Source organism: Neofelis nebulosa, chromosome 13, assembly GCF_028018385.1.
Source record: "Neofelis nebulosa isolate mNeoNeb1 chromosome 13, mNeoNeb1.pri, whole genome shotgun sequence".
NCBI classification, from domain to species: domain Eukaryota; kingdom Metazoa; phylum Chordata; class Mammalia; order Carnivora; family Felidae; genus Neofelis; species Neofelis nebulosa.
The window spans coordinates 12,795,589-12,812,500 of NC_080794.1; the positions used below are offsets into that span (position 1 = coordinate 12,795,589).

Consider the following 16,912-nt stretch of genomic DNA (forward strand, 5'->3'; position numbering starts at 1 on the left):
TGGGGAGCGGCGTGCGGGCGGCTCCGGGGCGAGGGGGCGTGAGCGCAGCCCGCGCGGACCCGCGCGCGCACCTGGCTGGCACTCCCCCCGCGCCGCAGCTCCCGGGGGTGGGCGCGGGTCTCGGCCGGGCGGGCTGCCCGCGGGGCTCGGGGACCCGGTGGGGGCGGCGAGGAAGGCGGGGGCGTCAGTGGGCGCCGTTCGGGGGTGCTGCGTGCGGGCTGGAAGGCTGCCTGTTTCGGGTTGGGGCGAGCCGAGGGTGGCGGGCCGGAAGGGCCGGGGGGCGAGGCGCCTCGTCCGGTGACCCGGCGGGGGTCCGGAGACCCACAGGGCCCGACCCCCAAATCACGGCCCCCACCCCCACGGCCCCGGGCGGCGGCGTGACAGATGGCACCTCGGGGCCCCGATCGCAGCGTTGGTCAGGCGCCCAGGGTTTCGGGGTCCCCCTTCCCCGCCGCGGCCCCTCGGTGCCCCCCGACTGCCTAACAGGTGGGATCCCCTCTCCTGCGGAGTGAGCTGCTGACCTCAGGCCGCAGAGCCGCCTGCAGGTTCGGGGGCGGCCCCCGCCGGCTGAGGGGGAACTGGCCAAGGCCTGGAGGAGTCGTCAGCGCTGCCGGGACTGGACAGTCCCTCCAGGACGTGGCTGTCCCCGCGAGCGAGGGGTCCCTGCGACCCCGAGGCGACTGGTCAAGGGCAGGGCGGCGACGGCGTGTGGACCCAGGCGGGGGCTTGCGGCCGCCGGCGGGCCAGGCTGGGCGTCCTGGTGCAGCCAACGGATTCAGGCTGGCGCGTTCTGGTTAACGCCTGTTTCCCTCCCGGGAGCCGCGAGTGTAAGTCGTGGCCGGAGGGAGTGGAAGGGATCCGTGCAGGCGCTGCTCAGATGTTTCTTTTCACCTTCAAGCAGAGCCGACTTCGGCGGCGCACGCCTAGGAAACCTGGAGCGAAGGCTGCTTTGTGAAAGGGAAGTTTATTTTCCGTGCTGGGGGTCGGCCCGCTGTTTTAGCTCCCTTGACATTTCTCTTCCTGGACCTTTCCAGCTGTTTGGACAGGTTACTTTTCTCTCGGATGACGGGGTGTTTCTGGTTGGCTGCCTGGCCGTGGAGCGGTGCGCCTGTCAGGGTGTGCCGTGAGCCACCCCCCCCCCGCCCCGTCCCGGTCCCGCGGGGAGGACTCGGTGGGCAGAAAGAGGGGAGAGGCGCTGGGGACGTCTCAGGTCGGTGGGAGTTGCCGGGGAGGCCGCCCCAACAACACCAGGGGGGCTGGCAGCCGCGTGGGCCTGTGCTGGAGGGGACGGGGCTGCGCGTCTCACTGGTTGGGTAGGATGTCCGCGGGAGAAGCCGGGCGGAGGATGGGTCCCTGTCTGGCCAGTGCTCCAAGGGAAGCCCGGGGATGTTTGGTGATTCAGCAGGTGGCAGCCTTCCAGCTCAGAAGCCCTGCCTTGGCCGAGCCAGCGAGCCAGCCGGCAGCGGCAGCAGCTCGTGCCCTCCCGTTGCAGGCTCCAGCTTTGAGGGAACCTCCCCCCCAGCAGCTCCGCTTGCCTTATCTTGCTTTGGGTCTGGAGGCCCTGATCTTTTGGTTTTCTTCACGGTTTCTCTTCTTGGAGGCCTTGCGGCTCTGTGACCTGCTGGCTAGCAGGAGGCGGCAGCTGGCACCTTGCAGTTTAAGTAGCTAGTTATTCTGCAGAAAATGATAGCAATATGTAAAGCAGGGAGTCAGTCTTTTCCTTCTATTTCTGCTTCAGGCTAGAAATTTACATTTTTAATAAAATGGTAAGATACATTTCTGTAGCTGTTCCGTGCTCCTAGTAAGCTATTGAAAATATCAGTAAGCATTTTTTTTTAAAAAAGAAATTAACATAAGGGATGGATTAAGCTGACATTAAAGGGACACAGTTATTAACACAGTATCTTATTCCTTCGAAGATCCCAAGCGTCTTGCACAGTGTCTAACTTGTCGCTGCCTGATAAATGCTTATTCAGCTGGAATTAAAAAAAAACAACCCATAACAGAGGCTTGTCATTAAGTTTTGGCACTTAAAGAACTTTGTTTTCTTTCTATTTTGTTTAAATATTTGTTTTAGAGACAGAGAGAGAGAGAGACGGACAGAACGCAAGTGGGGTAGGGGCAGAGAGAGAGGGAGACACAGAATCCCAAGCAGGCTCCAGGCTCCAAACTGTCAAGCACAGAGCCTGATGTGGGGCTCAAACCCACAGTGTGTTGGGGGGGGGGTCACTGAGCCACCCAGGTGCCCCGAGAACTTTGTTTTCATAAGTCGGAATTGCTTTTGTTGACCATAGTCACCCAATTTTACCTTGAAAACTCCGCGCTTTTCCTTTTTTTTCCCTAGTCAAGTCCGTTAATTTTCAAATTGTGGCAGATCCTGTATTCTGCTGGAAAAATAGGCACAGGCTTTGCTCACACAGGCTTTGATCTCGTGAAGATCTAAAGGACCCCTACATACTGCTATCATACGTTTCTTAAAAAACCCAAATGTACCCCCGCGGCGTATCCAATATGCTTTATGCATGAAACTTTATTTTACGCGAAGCATTTCAGGAAGACTCTCTAGAATTCCTAAACCTTTACTCACCGTTGAAAAGTGCTGCTATGGAAAGGACAAAACCGTGCTGGGGGACTAAAGATTCTGGATTGTTGGCGCAGGGGTACGATCTCCCCAGGCTTTTGGGGGAGGCGGGCGTGTTGGGCCAGCTCAGGCTTATGCTGCTTTTTTACTTTCCTCTGCTTCTTCCTCCAGTTGTCCATCCGGTTCTTTCCCTGAAGTCACACATTCCTGGCAGGGGCTTGCTTGCTTAAAGCCACTGCCAGAGCATCTTTTGCATTTTCTCACATAAAGTCAGTCAGTGGTGATCTTTATTCTGATTGTTCCCTCCGCATTTCCACCGCTTTGTGTGGCCGAGCTGTTCTGTGGCCCTTGGGCAGAGCTGCGCCCAGTGTGCCCTTGAGGGGGGCAGGACAGATCATGGATGGCTTTTTCTTTGCCTTTTCTTGATGGTAGCTATAACCAGTGTCTTTGGAAGAACTGTTCATGGCATGCCTGGTCCTGAAGGTTGTGGCCTTTCAGTGACAGGCTCTTGGTCAGCAGTATAAAGGGTCATTTATCCAGAATCGTGGCCGCAAAGTTTGTCACTTGCCAAGTTAGTCTGTCACCGTCTGGATGTGGGAGCTGGGAAGCCCAGGGAGGTGCGGGAAGGGACGGGGAAGAAAGGGGGAGAGGAGGGTTGTGGGCCCTGAACGAGGCTTGGGCTCTGGTTCCAGTGGAACAGAAGTGCGTGCTCATCAAGTGTGGCTGAGTCGTGGAGGCTTTTTACCTTCACAAAGAAGCTGCTCCCTGCTTCCCCCGCAGAGACACCCACACACGGAGGGAAGACACAGGTGTGGACACACACCCCCGTTGCCAAAAGCCGACCGCTCAGCCCTGTTGAGCAGCGAATATGCCAAAGAGGGGACTCCAGGGCCCGGTAGCCGGCTGGGTTCTGGGTTTCTGGGTTCTGGGGGCCGATGCGGTAGAAAGATTCCCCCTCCCCCTCTGAGTGGAAACCCCTGGGGGCTTCCCCTGAGGCCACCATTGTATGGACCTCCTTCCCTGCTTTTCCACCTTCCGGCCTTTCTCAGTTGTTGGCACTGGACCCTCTCCTGGGTGAAGTGGCTTTCCTCCTATTTTTCCCCTTCGTGTCTCCTCCCAGCGCCTCCCCGCCACAGGAGCGTCCTCTCCCGGGTGTGTCCTTGTCGAAGATGTTATTTTGTGCGTGTGTCTTCAGCTGACAGGAGCGGGGCCGTGCGGTGTAGATTTCATCTGGTGTCTTTTTCATTCAACGTGAGCCTTTTTATTAGGGCGATGTTCAGACATTTACAAAAGCCAGAAGAATTTCATTCGGCGCTTTGTCGGTGAGATCTGTGTTCGTGTTTGGCTTGGCTGGTGCTTTGCTGTCATTCGCATGCCCTGCCTGCAAGCATTCGCTCGTTTTTTTACTCTTTGCCCTGGCAGGGGACACGCAGCCCGCTCTCCTCCACTCGAGCAAAGCTGTGATGCTCTCTTTAAAAGATGCAGGTGACAGCTTCTGGAGGGTGGTGGCTCTCAAAGTCCATACCCAGCAGCAGCAGCATCACTTGGCCGCTGCTAGAAATGCAGATTCTCAGGCCCCAACCTACGCCGGAATCGGAAACCCCTGGGGGCAGACACCGTCAACTGGGGCTTCGACCTGCAGGTCTGGAGATTGTGATACTAGGGAAAGTCTGAGACCCTCTGCCGCGAGGGCGGGTACGTGAGTGCGTGCGGGAGGGGAACGACCAGGTGAAAGAGATTGGCACACCTGTTTTTACTACGTGCTGCCCAGTTGTTCTCCAGGGGCTGAGCTGGTGACCCCCCCCACCCCCATCCGCCACGTGGGTGCCAGACGGTTCCTGATCCCCCACTTCCTTGACAGGGTTCCTTTTAGCCTTCTTTCTAATCTTACCAGTATTGGGGGGCCACGGTGTGGGATCTCGTCATTTCACCGGGTAGTTGTGTAATTTCTTCGTGAATTTGAGCATCTTTTAATATATCTGTTAGGCTTTTAGTGTTTGTTTAACCAGCTGTGGTCGGTTTCTCTGGTGTTGATTTGCAGCTGCTTCTTGCCTAGTCTCGACTTGCTGCCTGCCTATCCACTTTGTCAGGGGTCACTTTCAGAAGTTTTTGTTTTGATGTAGCCCATTCCTTTTTGCCCTCTGGGGGTCCTTACCCCAGGGTCGCAGAGATATTCTGTATTTTCTTCTATCAGCTTCCTACTTTTATGTTTCACAGTCAGGCCTTTCATTTGTTTGAGGTCTATCTTAACATATGGCATAAAAACGGAATCGAGTAGTATTTTTTGCCTTTCCCATTTTGTGAGCCAGTGTTTCCCACGTTATTAAATACTGTGTTTTATCCCTTAACATTTTCACGGGAGAACGTGGAGCCACCTGTGTCATACTTGGGGTTCCCGCATGCGCACACAAGCCTATTCTTAAAACTTTATTGAATGAGAATTTACACATGGCAAACTACACCCAAAGTGCATGATTCGATGAGTTTTGGCAGATGTGCATACCCGTGAGACTCGCACAGTCCAGAGCATTTCCATCTCTCCCAGCTTCCTGTGGGTCCCTTGCAGTCCAGCCCCCACCGTGTCCCCAGACGCAGGCAACCACTGATCTTCCTGCCACTGTGGCTTAGTGGTTGTATCTTCTAGAACTTTATATAGATGGAACCCTAGAGTGGTACTTTTTTGTGGATGGCCCCCTTCAACTCAGCACACTGATTTTTAAAAATCTTTTTCTAAGGTGCGGCAACATAAATATACCTTAAAATGTACCATTTTAAACCATTTAACCATTTTACCGTTAGGTGGCATTTCGCACATTCCCGGTGTTGTGCACCTGTCACTGCTGTCCACCTTCAGACCTTTTGGTCACCCCATGCTGAAACTCTGTTCCCATCAAACTCAGAGCATAAGGGTTTTGAGATTCTTCACAGAGGTCTGTTTTGGGGTGTTCTAGTCTATACCGGTCACGTGTCTGTTTCTTTGCCAGGGTTTTAGAGTTTTGCAGTGTCACACATGGCAGGGTGAGCCTCTCCTTGGCTCTTGTATCTTGGGCCTTGCTTATCTGTGGACCTCTGTTCTTCCATATATGCTCTGGAATGTTCGTCAAGTTCTTGACCAAGTCCTGGCAATGGGACTCGCCTCTCATGGCGAGAAGTGGCACATGTTGTATCTTAATACTGTAATTCTATCCATGAACATGGTTATCTCCTCTTTTATAAACGACTTCTTAATAGAATTTAAAATTTTCTGTCATGGTGATTTTTTTCCCCCAAAGGTAATCTGTTGCTTGGAGGGCGGTCCCTTAGTTTCAACGTTTCAGGGGGGCAGAGTCCAGGCTTTTGGGATGGATCTTGTTTCAGTCTCCGTTCTCCACTCAGCAGCCTTGAGTGACGTGAGTGGGTCAGTCACCTCAGTCTTCTTGAGGAAGGAAGAGTCCCTGGGGATCTCTCCTCGACCTAGACCCCTGACAGCCTTCCCCTGGGGCTTCAGAGGCGTGCAAGGGAATAATGTGGGAGATGCAGGCTTGCAGGTTTTGAAACAGAGTTGCTGTTCAGTGAATGTTGTGTGAGACGTCCCCTGAAGCTGGCTTTAAATAGGTACACTGAGTACTTTCGTCCTGCTTCTTAGGGACTGGTAACCAAGAAGTGTCAGGAAAGCAAAGTGAATCAGCGACCAGTGAACGGGGCAACACCACGCTCCTGGTCTACACACGCAGAGCCCAGATTCCACCTGGTTTTGTGGGTTTCACAGAAACTGTGGTTACTTCCAGAGACTTTGGCCGTCCCGTGGGGGAGAAAGGATGAGAGAACTCTGGGTCACGGATGGTGGAGAATCAGGGGTGAGGCGGTGTGTGGGGGCGTTGGGGGAAGAGAGAAGGGCTGTGCCGTGAGCTTTGACTTGACTCGGCTAGAATCGGATCAGAGGGGAGGGAAGGACGGGGACCCCAAGCGTGCTTCGCCAGCATTTCTGTCCAGGGCTTGGAGGGCCTGGCATCGAACCCCACGGCGGTGGGTTTTGTGCCTACGTTTACGTGTCTCAGAATCACTGCTTTGGGGAACGTGGTACCCAGTGGCCGGTGGACGCTTAGCTAACTAGCAGCTTTCTGTCAGCGAGCGGAGCTCCGGTGTGGGTGCAGATCGTGGCTTTACCGTATGTGGCCTGGTGTGATATCAGCAGACCCCTCACAGCGTCCTGACGGCGTAGATTATCACTTGTCGGGCGCCTGGTGCCCGGCCCAAGTTGATCACAAGGTAGATGTTAGCTTCTCTTAACGACTCCTTTTGTTACTATCTGTTGCGTGCGTCCTGTATCTCCCCTGAGGTAGGTCTGCCCTCGTGCCCGGAGTTGGGTGGCTTCCGTCCAGAAGGACTGTCGGAGGCACGGTTTTGTAGCCTGGACTTCCTCTGTTGACTGCCAGGCTTGCACGGCTTGTAGACACCTCTACACTGGAGCCAGGTGCTGTCTGTGTGGGTCCCACGTGACCTGCATCAGGGTTCTGGAACCGAGTGGATGGAAGTCAGGGGGCCGTTAGACCTTTTGGCAAAGGTGTGTTCATCCTGGGGACTCACATCTGTTGAGGCCTAACCGCGTGGCCAGGGACCATCGAAGCCCTTGACCTCGTGACCGTCGAAGCCCTTGACCCCATCTCCTGGGAGATGGACATTATTATCCCTTTTTACAGAGGAGGGCAGTGGGGCACAAGTAATTTGCCCATCAGAGTGGGAGGAATGCCGTTTAAGGAGCTTCATGTCTGGGGCTGTTGCCAGCTGGTAAAAATGGCCAGAGTGGCCATGGTGGGTAGCCATGATGATCACGTGAGAGTTGAGACACACAGGGTAGCCCAGCGGAGCAGTCCCATGACCTCGGAGGTTTATCAGCCTACACAGAAGATTCCCAAATTTCGGTGTGTGTTAGAATCACCTGGGGGCTTCCTGGAAACAGCCCGGCACCTTCTGTGCCTGACGTGTTCCCGAGTGACGCTGATGCCGTTGGCCTGGGGACCTCTCTTGGACAACCCCTGCTGTCAGAGAGGGGCCGGCTGTCCTGCGCCCCCGTTACAGGCAGGTGGGGAGATCGCAGATTCCGACATTTTAAATGCTTTCCATGTCGTGCAGCAAAGACTGAACTCACATGGTCCTGTGTATCTAGGCCAGCAGAGGGGTGTCTGAGTCCGTGCAGAGTAGACGTTGGCTTTCTGTCCTAGTGCGTGTTTCTGACGTGGCCAAAATGGGTGATGACCCAGGGTGGAGAGAAAACCCCGGGAGGGCAAGTCAAGACTCGGGAGAAGCGTGAAGCGCCGTGTCGCGTGTCCCATGTTTGGGAGATGCCCTGACGTGCTGTTACTGTGTTGTCTCCCCCCCCCCCCCCCCTTCGCTCCCTGCCGTGGGCACGCGAAGGCTTTGTGTCCATCATTTGTCCCTTGGGGAAAATTTAGGCACAGAGAAATTAAAAGTGTATGAAGATACATATCCTGATGGTGGAGAGACAGAAGATAATCTTATTTGACCGGACTGATTGTGTATCTGCGTCCAGCTGTGTGAGGTCAGGGAGCCACCCTGTGTCCGTGCTCCGTGTGACCCCCACATGTCCACAAGGGGGGGGGGCTGCTGTTTTTACAGCAGAAGTTTTCTGTTCGCAAGCGAGGCTGCATTTCCTCTGTCGGAACAACGTTGCACATACAACCGTGGAATGAGAAATTGTTAGATTTGAAAGATTTTATTAGGAAATTGGGGCTCTGATTGTAACTCGGAGAACACATAAGTAAATTGTATTTGGGAAGATGACTTTGCCCAAGCTAGTTGTCCGGGCTCTGCTGGGGGCCGGAACCTCCTTGAGCCTGGAGACCCACAGAGGAGCGAGCTGTGGTCTGGGGTCCCTGAGGGCTCAGTGCGGGGACAGACACGCGGACAGATCAGTGCCATCCGCGGGAGGTGCCCCCAGGAGGCGGTGGGGAGAGGGGCGCCTGCTCTGGGCTGCCTGTGCTCGGCACAGGGGGAAGGTAACCCAGACTGTAGGGTAGTGCACACAGCACCAGACATGGTGGGGTTGGGTTTTCTTTTCTTTTTTTCTCTTGTTTCTGGGGCTTCTGTGTTCCGTGCGGGACCTCCGGCAGCAGGGAGGGGTGTGGGAGGAAGAGTGCTGCGTGGTGAGCCGGCCAAGGGGAATCAGGAACCGAGTGGCACTTCGCAAGCACGTAGCAAGTCATAGTGGCACTTGACAGCTTGTCTTTAGAAAATGTGGGCGCATTTTATGGGGCACCTGGGGGGCTCAGTTGCTTGAATGTCTGACTCTGGGTTTCAGCTCAGGTCGTGATATTACGGTTCGTTGGTTTGAGCCCCACATTGGGCTCTGTGCTGGCAGCTTGGAGCCTGCCCTCTTCTTTCTCCCTCCCTCTCTCTCTCTGCCCCTCCCCCTTTAAAGAAATAAACTTAAAAAAAAATAAAAATGTGGCTGAGTTTTAGCTATCTGCTGGAATGTAAAACCTGGAGAAGATTAACGGTTTCTATCCAAGGCACATCAGCGTTTTAGTGTCTTTATTAGAAATGAGGGTTTATTTGATAAGCCCACAGTTTTTGGCAGAGTCCTAAATTCCACTTTCAGTGTGTTTTCTTTGGTTTGCGTTTCTCATTTACGTCGCCCTCGCCTTCTCCCCTTTCCCCTCCCCACTTCCCCAGTCCCCTTGCAGGGGGACCTGCAGGCCAGACCTCGACCTGCCAGCCCGGGCTTCCTGGCCTGAACAGAGAGCTTGGGCTGGCTGAGCCTGGTCATCTGGTCCCACGTTGCACGACCCCGGAAACACTGGCTCGAGAACCCCACCGCAGCCAACGTTTGTTATCCTGTTAAGAGAAGAGAACCTTACTTCAGTGCCACCTTCCCCGGTCCCGTGTAGTTGTGTGTCCGAACCACTGTATGGACACAGCAGTAAGTGCCGGACTCCGCGGCTGTGCCCCGCGCTGCCCTGGCCCCCAGTGTCTCTGAAAGGTACTGGCGTACTGTGTGCAGCCCCGAAGGGCAGGGCCACGGTCCTGAGTCCCAGAGGGGGGTGGGTGGAGACTGTCCTGCCAGGCCAGGTGGCCGGAGTTCCCCAGAGCCGCAGGCTCAGTGAAGTCCCCGGGGGGAGGAGTACCGTCCTGCGGGTAGGGTGGGGAGCAGAGCGTCCTGAGTCGTGGGGGTGGCAGCGGAGGCCAGAGAGGTGGCTGGGGAGGTGGGGAGCTGACAGTTTGGGCGGCAGCCTGAATTGGGGTGGGGTGCACTTGGGGCCCCGGAGAAGTGGAGCCGGCCCCTCCTGAAGGCCACAGAGGGCATGGCAGGCCACCGTGCAGGAGGAGAAGCCTTGGGACCAAAAGGGCATCACGAGAAGCACGCTGTGGGACAGTCCGTGGCCTCCAGCTGGAGCGGAGCCGCTGCCCTGGTCACCTGAGACACAGCCAGTGGGGATGGGGTGACTGGCCGCCTGGACACATCTGTGGGGCCATCGGATGTTCCTGAGCCACCGTGTGCTGGTGCCCGACCAGGGGGCCTTGCGGTGACGAGAGCTGGGAAAGACAAGGACCCGGAGCCTGGATTCTGAGAGCGTTGGGGAGTGACAGGGTGGTGGACTGGGGTGGAAGGCCTGTCGGGGCACAGTCTCTCGTGTGAAATGGGATTCGCGGCTCCTGCGTCACGGTGTGGTCAGGTGAGCACTCTGGGTGCGTGCCTGTGGTGGTCCGTTTTCCTGGGACAGGGCAGCAGAAGCTGACCCGGACGGTGCTCTCTGACAGAGGGGGTGTGCCTTCCTTCTGCCCACCGGGTGCTGTCGCCCTGACACGGTCATCTGTGCCCAGCCTGGTGGCCATGGACCATTGATTTTTCACCATGTGGACCATTGTCCTTTGGCTTGTGTTTCTTCCGGATCTGATCCCAGAGCCTGACCGGTCCCCGCCGGCCGTTAGCTGAGCCTGCTTACCCTGAGATCCCAAGTGCACAGAATGTTCTGTGTTTGTCATCATCTTTTTTTTTTTTTAAGTTTATTTATTTTGAGAGAGACAATAAGAGTGGGAGAGGGGCAGAGAGAGGGAGAGAGATTCCCAAGCAGGCTTCACACAGTCAGCTCAGAGACCCACCCGGGGCTTGAACTCATGAGCTGTGAGATCATGACCAGGCCCGAGGTCGGGAGTCGGGCGCTCAACCGACCGGGCCCCCAGGTGCCCCGTGGAAATCTTCACAGGTGGCCTCGGGGTGTGGCTGGAGCCCTCCCAATCCTGGATGGCAGCTTAGCATCCTGGACAAGGCTAAGGACGGGTGTGAACACACCGGTCTCTGCCCATGCGGAGCTTTCCAGGTAGTGGGTTACACGCAGTGATGGAGTCGGTGACCGTGGAGTGGGCTCCGTGCTCAGGCCCAGCCTGCCCAGCGCTTCTTCGCGGCCCTGCCAGCCTTAGGCAGGCTGGGAATTTCACATTTGTTTCATGGCCGCTGTTGGTGTAGCGACACCTGAATCCCTTTGAAAGGCCTACAGAGTTACCAGCCATTGTGCGGGCCGCTTTCCAAGTTTCCACGGGGCCCTGGACGTGGCTTGCTTTCCTCTCCACTGATTTTAGAAGTGGGGGCAGGGTGGTGGGGACTCACGGGGGCTTCTCGAGCCCCATTTTGACCATTTGGTGAAGGCCCTGGGAACGGCCCCAGGCTCTTACTGGGGTCCATGCAAGGGTTTCGTGAAGCCGCCGAAATCGTACTTAGCATTTTGGGTGTGTGCATTTTTCTGGGGAGAGGGCTAAAGCTTTCGTTAAATCCACCAGGAAGATCTCTGAAAGGTCCACTGTTTGTTTTTTTTTAATGTTTATTTATTTTAGAGACTAACAGAGCACAAGCGGGAGAGGGGCAGAGAGAGCTGGAGACAGAATCTGAAGCAGGAGGCAGGCTCTGAGTCGTCAGCACAGAGCCTGACGTCAGGAACTGGTGAACCATTAGATCATGACCTGAGCCAAGGCGATACTTAAGCAACTGAGCCACCCAGGTGCCCCTGAAAGGCCCACTTTTAAGAAAGTGGATAAAAAGGTACATACAGTTGTATGATTGAGCATCTTTATCACTGCCCTTCCCCTCGTTAGAGGGGCTGGTGAGAAGGGACCAGCTAAGGTGGGGGTGGACACATGCCGGGAGCCTCTTTGTGGTCATAGGGGACGTGACGTTTCTGTGTCTTAGGGGTGGGACCCGGGGCAGTTTTTCCTCTGAGGAAATGAGAGAAGCAAAGTGACAGCTGGTGTCAGGGAGGACCAGCCACCTTAGAGGGAGAAGGGGGCTCATCCTCGGTGGAGCCACAGGAGAGCGGGAACAGAGCCTGGAACAGGGACTGGTGCGTCTGAGGAGCACCAAAAATGGGTCTGTGGATGTCAGAGGCATCTGTTTTAGGGGAGTCCTCCGAGAAGTCCTGGTCGTTCACCCGAGCTGGTGACAGTTGCCCTTCGAGATAAGGGCATGCAGGGTGGCTTCTAAGCGGGACGGCACGGATGCCTCCCTGCTGTTTGATCCGGCAGTCCTCCTTCCAGGAGTGTATTCTGAGAAATACTCGAGACCCCCGTTCGTCCCAGCTGCGGACCGTAGCGAAAAGTTGGAAGCCAAATAGCCGAGGGTGGCGGCGGGGCTTCGGCAGAACGGACAGTGTGCGCCTGCGCAGTGCAGCACGCGCCGCCCTTGGCTGCGATACCCAAAGGTGTGCGCCTCTTCTGGGGAAAACCCGCCGCGCGCAGGTGCCGCCTGGCGGCCGCTCGGGGCCAGTGACCCGGCCCTGAGCCCGCGGACGCCGCCCCTGCCCTCAGCAGGCCTCTTGTCTGCCCGGCGGTAGGTTAGCTTTCCTACGTGCTCGTAGGGGGACGACGGACGGAACGGCCTCCTAGCAGGCCTCCGTGCGGTCGGTCCTCTGTCTACCCGTTGTTAGCTGCAGCCGGCGCCCGGGACCGCCGGCTTTCTGGAAGGTCGGAAGTCAGTCATGGAGGTGTCTTCCTGATGATGGCCCGCTGTTAGCCCGCCCCCCACCCAGGCTCCGCCGTGCTGTCTGTGGACCTCGCTCGCCAGCTCGCCTGGAGTCCCCTCTTGTTCACTGTCCCGTCTTGGGCCCCTGACGCACCGTCGTCCGGTGTTTGCAGCCTCGTGGAGCTGCGCTCCGTTCTAAAAAATTGCTCTGTTTTAAGCCCTTTGTGGGAGGCTGGCGGAGTCTGGGTGTCCTGCCTCCCCGTGGCATCTTTCCCGACAGGCAACAGCCACGGCCGCTGCTGTCACCCAGGGATGGCTGTTCCACGCGGACCTGTGGTAAGAACTAGTGTGCAGTTCCCGTGGCCGACCACACCGGGCTGCAGTGGTCAGTCCCTTCAGGTGAGGCCGCTCACCGTGGTCTTTGGGAGTGTGGCTGGCTGTCACGGGGCCCAGGCAAAGCGGAGGGGTGTCAGCCGGGTCTGGCAGCTGCTAGAAGGTACTGCGTTCTTTGCCTTCCTCAGTGAGCAAGGCTGAGTGAGGCTCTAGGTCCACAGATGGGGAGGTGTGGGCTCTGCCCTCGGGAGCACTCCAGGGAGGAAGGCCGAATGGGGCGCTGGGCGCAGGGACCCCGGGGGTTTGGCTGGCCCATTCTGGAAGAAGGTCACTAGGCGGGCAGGTGTGTGAGGGCATGGATGCAAGATGGGCCACGGCCACCAGGGCCACTGAATGCCCCCCTCCCCCCCCCCCCCCCAAGAGTCTGGCTACTGCAGGCTTTTCTGCATTGGCCTTAAAAAAATGTTTTTTTAGTGTGTATTTACTTTTGAGAGAGAGAGAGAGAGAGACAGTGAGAGCCAGCGCAGGAATGGGGGAGGGGCAGAGAGAGAGGGAGACACAGAATCCGAAGCAGCCTCCAGAACCGAGCTGTCAGCACAGAGCCCGACGCGGGGCTTGAACCCACGAACTATGAGACGATGACCTGAATCAAAGTTGGACGCTTAACAGAGAGCCCCCCAGGGGCCCCCATTTGCCTTTTAACCCAGGTTTGGTTTTCCTTTACAAAACCTTTTTCCTTCCTTCTCCTTCTCCTCCTCCTCCTCCCACCCCCCCTCCTCCACTGACCTTTCTTCATTTAGAAAATACGTAAGCAAAAACATCATTATTCATAATCTGTCACCCGTCAATAGCCACTGTTGTCATTTGGGCGTCCATCCCTTCCGTCAGCTTTATACAAATACTGGGTGTGCGCTGAACGAACCTTTTGGCCGAGTGCCAGCAGACGGGGTGTTAAAAGGACCTGTTTTGCCAAAATGAAATCTCAAGTGTTCTGGAATTGGCTTCTGGCACGCAAGTAGAGATCTGAAATTTTATGGAAATCATTACAGTGTTAAGATTGTAACAGCACTGTGGCATAGGAAAGTTAATTTCTTAGCACGTGGCTTGTGTTCAGGGTTGTGAACGTTCGTGGTGTAGGTAACGACTCGATGGCGCGGAGGGGCCGCGGGGCTGTATTTGTGTTTTCAGTCATTCTTACTGTTTGGGCCTGCCGTCAGTGTCACACACGAGGAGGGGAAGCACGTGTCCGGCTTGCTAAACTTTTGTCACGTCATGGCCTCCTCTTCCACCCCTGGACCTGACGCTTTCCGTGGTGACGATGTCACGGTTTGTTGGGGCGGCCCCTCCCCCCAGCTCTCTTCAGTGCTTGACAAAGAGTGGATCTGGACGGTCTCAGGGCACAAGTGACATCGCCGCCTTCGTGCAGACTTTTTCCTGGAACCGTACGCGGCTGCTGCCTTCACACGGCCAGTGGGGAGAAAACCGCGTCGTGAAGCCTTGGCTCTGGAAATGTGGCGTGGAGAGCTGCAATTGGCTTTCAAGATACCCAAGCTGTTTTGCAAATCTCCCGTCTGCATCTCGACTTCCACTGCCCGCCCGCCGGTGTCAGCGTCTTCCCTGGAGACGAATGACAGGAGAGTCTGTGCACAGGTGGCATGTGAGACATACCTGCTCGCTCAAGACACCTCGGTTTCGAGCTACGGATGCCATGAAGTCAGTGAGCTTGGCCTTTGATATCGTCAGTAAGCATGCTGCGACGACTCTGCTCCCTGCAGAACACCGTGTCAAGATTTTACTCACACAGCCTCTGGCATCAGGTCATAACCAGCCATCCCGTCCTGCCTTTGAGCATCTCGGTACATCTCTGGAACGTGCTAGGTACATAAGTACTTACGTGAGTCGTAAGTACGCGTCATGTAGTTTCGGTTTGGGTGGGAGAGATTTTTTATTCTAAGACTCCCTGGGAACGGGCGCCTGGGTGGCTCAGTCGGTTGGTTAAACATCAGCCTTTCGATTTTGGCTCAGGTCATGATCTTATGGCTCATGGGTTCGAGCCCCACATCGGGCTCTGCACAGACAGTGCAGAGCCTGCTGGGAATTCTCCCTCCCTCTTTCCCTGCCCCTCCCCCTTGCTCACGCTCCCTCCCTCTCTCTCTGTCTCTCAAAATAGATGAACGTAGAAAAAAAGATTCACTGGGAATGCTCACCAGCATTTGGAAGGAATCTTCCAATATTACCAGTAAATACTGGAATGGTGTGCCTGGTTCACCTTCCTGATGTTGCCATGCGGAGTGGTGAGGTCAGTGGTCATACACCAGCTCGGGGATCCCGGGAACACCACTGGAAGACGCATTCTGCCCTTTGGCCTTCCAGATAGAAACCAAAGATCGGGTTTTGGCCAAGTGTGGAAACTGAAGACAGCTTTGGTGGATCCTTAAATATACAGAGCAATATATATTGTATCTGTATAGGCTTCAAGCATAACGTTTCTAAGATGTGACTGAGAACGTTTCAAATCTATAATTGCTTTGAAAGAGTACAAACATCTTTTATTTATTTTGTTTTAATTATCGTAAAATGTACATGACATAACATTTACCACCTTAGCCATTTTTAAGTGCACAGTTCAGCGGCATGAAGTATGTTCGCTTTTGTACGCAGCCGTCGGCCTCGCCACCGTCCGCCCCCAGGACATCTTTGTCTTGGCGACTTGAGACTCTGCACACAGCAAACACTGGCTCTCCATTCCTTACCGCCCCCCCCCCCCGCCCCCCAGCCCCCGGCCAATACTCTTGACTTTCTCCGTCTGCGATTTTGGCCACGCTCGGGACCTCATACACGTGGAACCTGTGGTTCCCTTTCACTTGGCGTGATGGTTTTAAGGGTCAGCTGTGTCGTGGCAGACGTCAGCATTCCTTTCCTTGGGAAGGGTGACGCATACTCCATATGTGCACATACCAAACTCATTCATCTCGTTGCGGCCCCTTGGGTTGTGTCTGTGTTTTGGCTGTTGTGAATAATGCTGCTATCAGTGTGTTTGAGGCCAATGTCTTTAGGCTTTTTTTTTTTTTTTTTTTTTTTTTAATAAGGAAAAATGTAAGCCTTCTCGTCATCAGTTTTACCGTCGAGCTGCTACATTATGTTTGGGCAAGGAAATGCCTGCCTCCTGGACCCATGCCACCAAGTCCTTTCAACAGTGTTTAGCTGACGTGTTCGTATTTGCCTGAGGTCAAGAGAGCAGTTTCACAGAAGGGGGGGGGGGTCCCCGACTTACAATGTTTTGACTTCTGGATGATGTGAAGGTGATGGAGAAACCGTACTTGGAATTCTGGGTTTGGATCTGTTCCCCGGGGCTGGCGAGATTCAGCACGATCCTCTCCCGCAATGGGGCCGCAGCCTCCAGGCAGCCCGCCGTCCCGAGGGTCCACGACCCACACGCTGACGACCATCCCGCACCCGCACGGCCGTCCCGGTTCTCACTGCAGCACAGCTCTCCGTCAGTCACATGAGGCCGTCGGCACAGTGTTATCAGACGGGCTCTGTGTTACGTGGGTCTGTGCACCTGCCGGCTAATGGAAGTGTGCTGAGCACGGCTGGGCTGAGCGACAAGGTTAGAGGCTTAAGGGTGTTGTCAACTTCGGTCAAGCTTATTGGGGTGTAACCCCCGTCAGTTGAGGAAGAAGAGTCCATGAGAGCAGTCTTGCCGGTGAACCTGGCGGCAGCCGTTAGTGAGGCCTGTCTGCGTTCTTGGGAAAGAGCCTGCTGTCTTCCTGTCTTCCGCGGCCATCGGTCCCTCCCGTGGGCGCTCAGGAGGGAGACCTGGCTGTGGCCCCGGGCCCCCAGCTCAGCCTGTCGGCCGTGGCCAGCACAGTCCTCGGCAGCCCTTTCTGGACTGCAGGTAATGATTTATTTCTTCAAGCACTCTGCTCGGCCGTGAGCCTGTCTCTGGCAGCCCAGGGGTTTCTGTGTGGGCCCAGCTGTCCGGGAGGGGGCTGGGCTGTCACCGTGTGCTCCCGGCACACGCTGGGCACTTACATGCGTATGCCTTC

General features: G+C 55.8%; 1 protein-coding gene across 2 annotated transcripts in view; it reads left to right on the forward strand.

Annotated features, from left to right (window-relative positions):
- SGMS1 (sphingomyelin synthase 1) overlaps window positions 1-16,912 on the forward strand; it is a 282,666-nt gene that overhangs the window by 294 nt on the left and 265,460 nt on the right. The gene's annotated exons all lie outside the window — the stretch shown is intronic.